Consider the following 8748-nt stretch of genomic DNA (forward strand, 5'->3'; position numbering starts at 1 on the left):
ACACACAGGGAGGGGTCTGTAGTGTGACAGAGCACACCAGCTACGCCACCAGGCACTCCTTCTTGAATTAAAATAAAACTATCTCCTTACCTCTTTCTGGATGCCCCCTCTTTACCAACAAGAGGGACAGGACCAGCTCTCCTCAGCTTCCATTTTCCTCTTCCTTTCCTCTCTCCCTTGAAAACTTTCTGCACCTGAGACAGTGGGAGGGAGGGAGATAGAGCATGAAACAGCACCCCAAATCCTGTCCCATTACAAGCAGCACAGGCTTCTGTCCCTCTACTCCTCTGCCTCCAGTCATTTGCATGGGAGGGAGGAGCTGCTTGCTCTCTCTCTCCCTCTTTCTCCCTCTCTCTCCTCTACCTCTCTCCCTCCCTCTCTCTTTTAGAAGCTTTACACCTGCCATCCTGCCTACAGTATGTGATGATATCACAATGTCTCTCTTACATCACAGACAGGCTGACATCATCACACAGGCTGGCGGCCAGCAAGAGACAGAAATGCAGATAGAGACACACTGACAAATACATACACTGTAGGCACAGGCACCATGCGGCTTCTGCACCATAAAAGTTCATTTGAATCAAAAATAATGTCATCTTTTAAGTGAGGCGCTATTGAAATCTTGGGGGTCTAAGTGTCAAGACAATCTTGACATAAAACGGAGGCATCATTTTCAATCATTCAATAATGATGTGCTTTTGGATGACAGTATTCTATGAGATATCATGGGAAAATAATAGGAGACATAATGGAAATACAGTATCGTCCAATTTGTGACCATAATGGGAATATACATAGCGCTTCCTTCACAGGAAATAATACATGTGACATAACGGGAATGTAGTAAGTATGTGGGTTTGGCTGGGATTATCCTACATCCTGCAGGGATATAATAACTGGGAAAACGCTATATTTGATACCGCCACGTTGTGGGATGAGCGAGTAAACATTGCATGTCATTTCCCAGAATCCCTTGCTGCAGTGGGAGCACTGTATGCTACTGTACTGTAGGTGATAATGGTTGAAATATATATATATATATATATATATAGATATATATCTATATATATATATATATATATATATATATATATATACATACACATCAACCAGTACAATAATTTAAAAGGGGGGAATTAAAATGGTTGAAGTGGATAATGACAAGTATATACCGATCCAAAAAAACAACTCCTGAGCATGTATGTACTGCTTACATGGATGTACTATTAGCATGTACAGTGTTGTTTGTTACTGCAGTTACCAATTTATTTCCATTTTAAATATTTAATTTCTCTGAAATGGTGCAAGCAAATTGTATGAAAAGTTGCAAACGAATACATGAATGTTTTGTATCCAGAGTCAGGGGGATGAGATGAGATGGGGTCATGTTCATACAGTATTTGAACTGTACATTACTAAAAGAAGGCTTTTTTTCTATGCAGATACAGTATAGTGTTTCAAACACATGCTATACACACGTACACACACATACACATACACACACACACACACACACACACACACACGAGGTAATGTAAAGATGTGGGTGAACAGAGCGAAAAAGATTGTACTAGAAACGCTTATTAACATCAAAGGAATGGGCCTAAAGCAAAAGTTTGAACAGCAGCAGCAGCTGCAGTACCCCTGATATCTATGGATGGGACAGATACCCCCTGCAGACGCACGCACGCACGCACGCACGCACGCACGCACGCACACACACACACACACACACACAGGGAGGGGTCTGTAGTGTGACAGAGCACACCAGCTACGCCACCAGGCACTCCTTCTTGAATTAAAATAAAACTATCTCCTTACCTCTTTCTGGATGCCCCCTCTTTACCAACAAGAGGGACAGGACCAGCTCTCCTCAGCTTCCATTTTCCTCTTCCTTTCCTCTCTCCCTTGAAAACTTTCTGCACCTGAGACAGTGGGAGGGAGGGAGATAGAGCATGAAACAGCACCCCAAATCCTGTCCCATTACAAGCAGCACAGGCTTCTGTCCCTCTACTCCTCTGCCTCCAGTCATTTGCATGGGAGGGAGGAGCTGCTTGCTCTCTCTCTCCCTCTTTCTCCCTCTCTCTCCTCTACCTCTCTCCCTCCCTCTCTCTTTTAGAAGCTTTACACCTGCCATCCTGCCTACAGTATGTGATGATATCACAATGTCTCTCTTACATCACAGACAGGCTGACATCATCACACAGGCTGGCGGCCAGCAAGAGACAGAAATGCAGATAGAGACACACTGACAAATACATACACTGTAGGCACAGGCACCATGCGGCTTCTGCACCATAAAAGTTCATTTGAATCAAAAATAATGTCATCTTTTAAGTGAGGCGCTATTGAAATCTTGGGGGTCTAAGTGTCAAGACAATCTTGACATAAAACGGAGGCATCATTTTCAATCATTCAATAATGATGTGCTTTTGGATGACAGTATTCTATGAGATATCATGGGAAAATAATAGGAGACATAATGGAAATACAGTATCGTCCAATTTGTGACCATAATGGGAATATACATAGCGCTTCCTTCACAGGAAATAATACATGTGACATAACGGGAATGTAGTAAGTATGTGGGTTTGGCTGGGATTATCCTACATCCTGCAGGGATATAATAACTGGGAAAACGCTATATTTGATACCGCCACGTTGTGGGATGAGCGAGTAAACATTGCATGTCATTTCCCAGAATCCCTTGCTGCAGTGGGAGCACTGTATGCTACTGTACTGTAGGTGATAATGGTTGAAATATATATATATATATATATATATAGATATATATCTATATATATATATATATATATATATATATATATATACATACACATCAACCAGTACAATAATTTAAAAGGGGGGAATTAAAATGGTTGAAGTGGATGACAAGTATATACCGATCCAAAAAAACAACTCCTGAGCATGTATGTACTGCTTACATGGATGTACTATTAGCATGTACAGTGTTGTTTGTTACTGCAGTTACCAATTTATTTCCATTTTAAATATTTAATTTCTCTGAAATGGTGCAAGCAAATTGTATGAAAAGTTGCAAACGAATACATGAATGTTTTGTATCCAGAGTCAGGGGGATGAGATGAGATGGGGTCATGTTCATACAGTATTTGAACTGTACATTACTAAAAGAAGGCTTTTTTTCTATGCAGATACAGTATAGTGTTTCAAACACATGCTATACACACGTACACACACATACACATACACACACACACACACACACACACGAGGTAATGTAAAGATGTGGGTGAACAGAGCGAAAAAGATTGTACTAGAAACGCTTATTAACATCAAAGGAATGGGCCTAAAGCAAAAGTTTGAACAGCAGCAGCAGCTGCAGTACCCCTGATATCTATGGATGGGACAGATACCCCCTGCAGACGCACGCACGCACGCACGCACGCACGCACGCACACACACAGGGAGGGGTCTGTAGTGTGACAGAGCACACCAGCTACGCCACCAGGCACTCCTTCTTGAATTAAAATAAAACTATCTCCTTACCTCTTTCTGGATGCCCCCTCTTTACCAACAAGAGGGACAGGACCAGCTCTCCTCAGCTTCCATTTTCCTCTTCCTTTCCTCTCTCCCTTGAAAACTTTCTGCACCTGAGACAGTGGGAGGGAGGGAGATAGAGCATGAAACAGCACCCCAAATCCTGTCCCATTACAAGCAGCACAGGCTTCTGTCCCTCTACTCCTCTGCCTCCAGTCATTTGCATGGGAGGGAGGAGCTGCTTGCTCTCTCTCTCCCTCTTTCTCCCTCTCTCTCCTCTACCTCTCTCCCTCCCTCTCTCTTTTAGAAGCTTTACACCTGCCATCCTGCCTACAGTATGTGATGATATCACAATGTCTCTCTTACATCACAGACAGGCTGACATCATCACACAGGCTGGCGGCCAGCAAGAGACAGAAATGCAGATAGAGACACACTGACAAATACATACACTGTAGGCACAGGCACCATGCGGCTTCTGCACCATAAAAGTTCATTTGAATCAAAAATAATGTCATCTTTTAAGTGAGGCGCTATTGAAATCTTGGGGGTCTAAGTGTCAAGACAATCTTGACATAAAACGGAGGCATCATTTTCAATCATTCAATAATGATGTGCTTTTGGATGACAGTATTCTATGAGATATCATGGGAAAATAATAGGAGACATAATGGAAATACAGTATCGTCCAATTTGTGACCATAATGGGAATATACATAGCGCTTCCTTCACAGGAAATAATACATGTGACATAACGGGAATGTAGTAAGTATGTGGGTTTGGCTGGGATTATCCTACATCCTGCAGGGATATAATAACTGGGAAAACGCTATATTTGATACCGCCACGTTGTGGGATGAGCGAGTAAACATTGCATGTCATTTCCCAGAATCCCTTGCTGCAGTGGGAGCACTGTATGCTACTGTACTGTAGGTGATAATGGTTGAAATATATATATATATATATATATATAGATATATATCTATATATATATATATATATATATATATATATATATACATACACATCAACCAGTACAATAATTTAAAAGGGGGGAATTAAAATGGTTGAAGTGGATAATGACAAGTATATACCGATCCAAAAAAACAACTCCTGAGCATGTATGTACTGCTTACATGGATGTACTATTAGCATGTACAGTGTTGTTTGTTACTGCAGTTACCAATTTATTTCCATTTTAAATATTTAATTTCTCTGAAATGGTGCAAGCAAATTGTATGAAAAGTTGCAAACGAATACATGAATGTTTTGTATCCAGAGTCAGGGGGATGAGATGAGATGGGGTCATGTTCATACAGTATTTGAACTGTACATTACTAAAAGAAGGCTTTTTTTCTATGCAGATACAGTATAGTGTTTCAAACACATGCTATACACACGTACACACACATACACATACACACACACACACACACACACACGAGGTAATGTAAAGATGTGGGTGAACAGAGCGAAAAAGATTGTACTAGAAACGCTTATTAACATCAAAGGAATGGGCCTAAAGCAAAAGTTTGAACAGCAGCAGCAGCACCCCTGATATCTATGGATGGGACAGATACCCCCTGCAGACGCACGCACGCACGCACGCACGCACGCACGCACGCACACACACAGGGAGGGGTCTGTAGTGTGACAGAGCACACCAGCTACGCCACCAGGCACTCCTTCTTGAATTAAAATAAAACTATCTCCTTACCTCTTTCTGGATGCCCCCTCTTTACCAACAAGAGGGACAGGACCAGCTCTCCTCAGCTTCCATTTTCCTCTTCCTTTCCTCTCTCCCTTGAAAACTTTCTGCACCTGAGACAGTGGGAGGGAGGGAGATAGAGCATGAAACAGCACCCCAAATCCTGTCCCATTACAAGCAGCACAGGCTTCTGTCCCTCTACTCCTCTGCCTCCAGTCATTTGCATGGGAGGGAGGAGCTGCTTGCTCTCTCTCTCCCTCTTTCTCCCTCTCTCTCCTCTACCTCTCTCCCTCCCTCTCTCTTTTAGAAGCTTTACACCTGCCATCCTGCCTACAGTATGTGATGATATCACAATGTCTCTCTTACATCACAGACAGGCTGACATCATCACACAGGCTGGCGGCCAGCAAGAGACAGAAATGCAGATAGAGACACACTGACAAATACATACACTGTAGGCACAGGCACCATGCGGCTTCTGCACCATAAAAGTTCATTTGAATCAAAAATAATGTCATCTTTTAAGTGAGGCGCTATTGAAATCTTGGGGGTCTAAGTGTCAAGACAATCTTGACATAAAACGGAGGCATCATTTTCAATCATTCAATAATGATGTGCTTTTGGATGACAGTATTCTATGAGATATCATGGGAAAATAATAGGAGACATAATGGAAATACAGTATCGTCCAATTTGTGACCATAATGGGAATATACATAGCGCTTCCTTCACAGGAAATAATACATGTGACATAACGGGAATGTAGTAAGTATGTGGGTTTGGCTGGGATTATCCTACATCCTGCAGGGATATAATAACTGGGAAAACGCTATATTTGATACCGCCACGTTGTGGGATGAGCGAGTAAACATTGCATGTCATTTCCCAGAATCCCTTGCTGCAGTGGGAGCACTGTATGCTACTGTACTGTAGGTGATAATGGTTGAAATATATATATATATATATATATATAGATATATATCTATATATATATATATATATATATATATATATATATACATACACATCAACCAGTACAATAATTTAAAAGGGGGGAATTAAAATGGTTGAAGTGGATAATGACAAGTATATACCGATCCAAAAAAACAACTCCTGAGCATGTATGTACTGCTTACATGGATGTACTATTAGCATGTACAGTGTTGTTTGTTACTGCAGTTACCAATTTATTTCCATTTTAAATATTTAATTTCTCTGAAATGGTGCAAGCAAATTGTATGAAAAGTTGCAAACGAATACATGAATGTTTTGTATCCAGAGTCAGGGGGATGAGATGAGATGGGGTCATGTTCATACAGTATTTGAACTGTACATTACTAAAAGAAGGCTTTTTTTCTATGCAGATACAGTATAGTGTTTCAAACACATGCTATACACACGTACACACACATACACATACACACACACACACACACACACACGAGGTAATGTAAAGATGTGGGTGAACAGAGCGAAAAAGATTGTACTAGAAACGCTTATTAACATCAAAGGAATGGGCCTAAAGCAAAAGTTTGAACAGCAGCAGCAGCACCCCTGATATCTATGGATGGGACAGATACCCCCTGCAGACGCACGCACGCACGCACGCACGCACGCACGCACGCACACACACAGGGAGGGGTCTGTAGTGTGACAGAGCACACCAGCTACGCCACCAGGCACTCCTTCTTGAATTAAAATAAAACTATCTCCTTACCTCTTTCTGGATGCCCCCTCTTTACCAACAAGAGGGACAGGACCAGCTCTCCTCAGCTTCCATTTTCCTCTTCCTTTCCTCTCTCCCTTGAAAACTTTCTGCACCTGAGACAGTGGGAGGGAGGGAGATAGAGCATGAAACAGCACCCCAAATCCTGTCCCATTACAAGCAGCACAGGCTTCTGTCCCTCTACTCCTCTGCCTCCAGTCATTTGCATGGGAGGGAGGAGCTGCTTGCTCTCTCTCTCCCTCTTTCTCCCTCTCTCTCCTCTACCTCTCTCCCTCCCTCTCTCTTTTAGAAGCTTTACACCTGCCATCCTGCCTACAGTATGTGATGATATCACAATGTCTCTCTTACATCACAGACAGGCTGACATCATCACACAGGCTGGCGGCCAGCAAGAGACAGAAATGCAGATAGAGACACACTGACAAATACATACACTGTAGGCACAGGCACCATGCGGCTTCTGCACCATAAAAGTTCATTTGAATCAAAAATAATGTCATCTTTTAAGTGAGGCGCTATTGAAATCTTGGGGGTCTAAGTGTCAAGACAATCTTGACATAAAACGGAGGCATCATTTTCAATCATTCAATAATGATGTGCTTTTGGATGACAGTATTCTATGAGATATCATGGGAAAATAATAGGAGACATAATGGAAATACAGTATCGTCCAATTTGTGACCATAATGGGAATATACATAGCGCTTCCTTCACAGGAAATAATACATGTGACATAACGGGAATGTAGTAAGTATGTGGGTTTGGCTGGGATTATCCTACATCCTGCAGGGATATAATAACTGGGAAAACGCTATATTTGATACCGCCACGTTGTGGGATGAGCGAGTAAACATTGCATGTCATTTCCCAGAATCCCTTGCTGCAGTGGGAGCACTGTATGCTACTGTACTGTAGGTGATAATGGTTGAAATATATATATATATATATATATATATAGATATATATCTATATATATATATATATATATATATATATATATATATATATATACATACACATCAACCAGTACAATAATTTAAAAGGGGGGAATTAAAATGGTTGAAGTGGATAATGACAAGTATATACCGATCCAAAAAAACAACTCCTGAGCATGTATGTACTGCTTACATGGATGTACTATTAGCATGTACAGTGTTGTTTGTTACTGCAGTTACCAATTTATTTCCATTTTAAATATTTAATTTCTCTGAAATGGTGCAAGCAAATTGTATGAAAAGTTGCAAACGAATACATGAATGTTTTGTATCCAGAGTCAGGGGGATGAGATGAGATGGGGTCATGTTCATACAGTATTTGAACTGTACATTACTAAAAGAAGGCTTTTTTTCTATGCAGATACAGTATAGTGTTTCAAACACATGCTATACACACGTACACACACATACACATACACACACACACACACACACACACACACGAGGTAATGTAAAGATGTGGGTGAACAGAGCGAAAAAGATTGTACTAGAAACGCTTATTAACATCAAAGGAATGGGCCTAAAGCAAAAGTTTGAACAGCAGCAGCAGCTGCAGTACCCCTGATATCTATGGATGGGACAGATACCCCCTGCAGACGCACGCACGCACGCACGCACGCACACACACAGGGAGGGGTCTGTAGTGTGACAGAGCACACCAGCTTCGCCACCAGGCACTCCTTCTTGAATTAAAATAAAACTATCTCCTTACCTCTTTCTGGATGCCCCCTCTTTACCAACAAGAGGGACAGGACCAGCTCTCCTCAGCTTCCATTTTCCTCTTCCTTTCCTCTCTC

The sequence above is a fragment of the Ascaphus truei genome, unplaced genomic scaffold (genome assembly GCF_040206685.1).
Source record: "Ascaphus truei isolate aAscTru1 unplaced genomic scaffold, aAscTru1.hap1 HAP1_SCAFFOLD_120, whole genome shotgun sequence".
Lineage (NCBI taxonomy): Eukaryota > Metazoa > Chordata > Amphibia > Anura > Ascaphidae > Ascaphus > Ascaphus truei.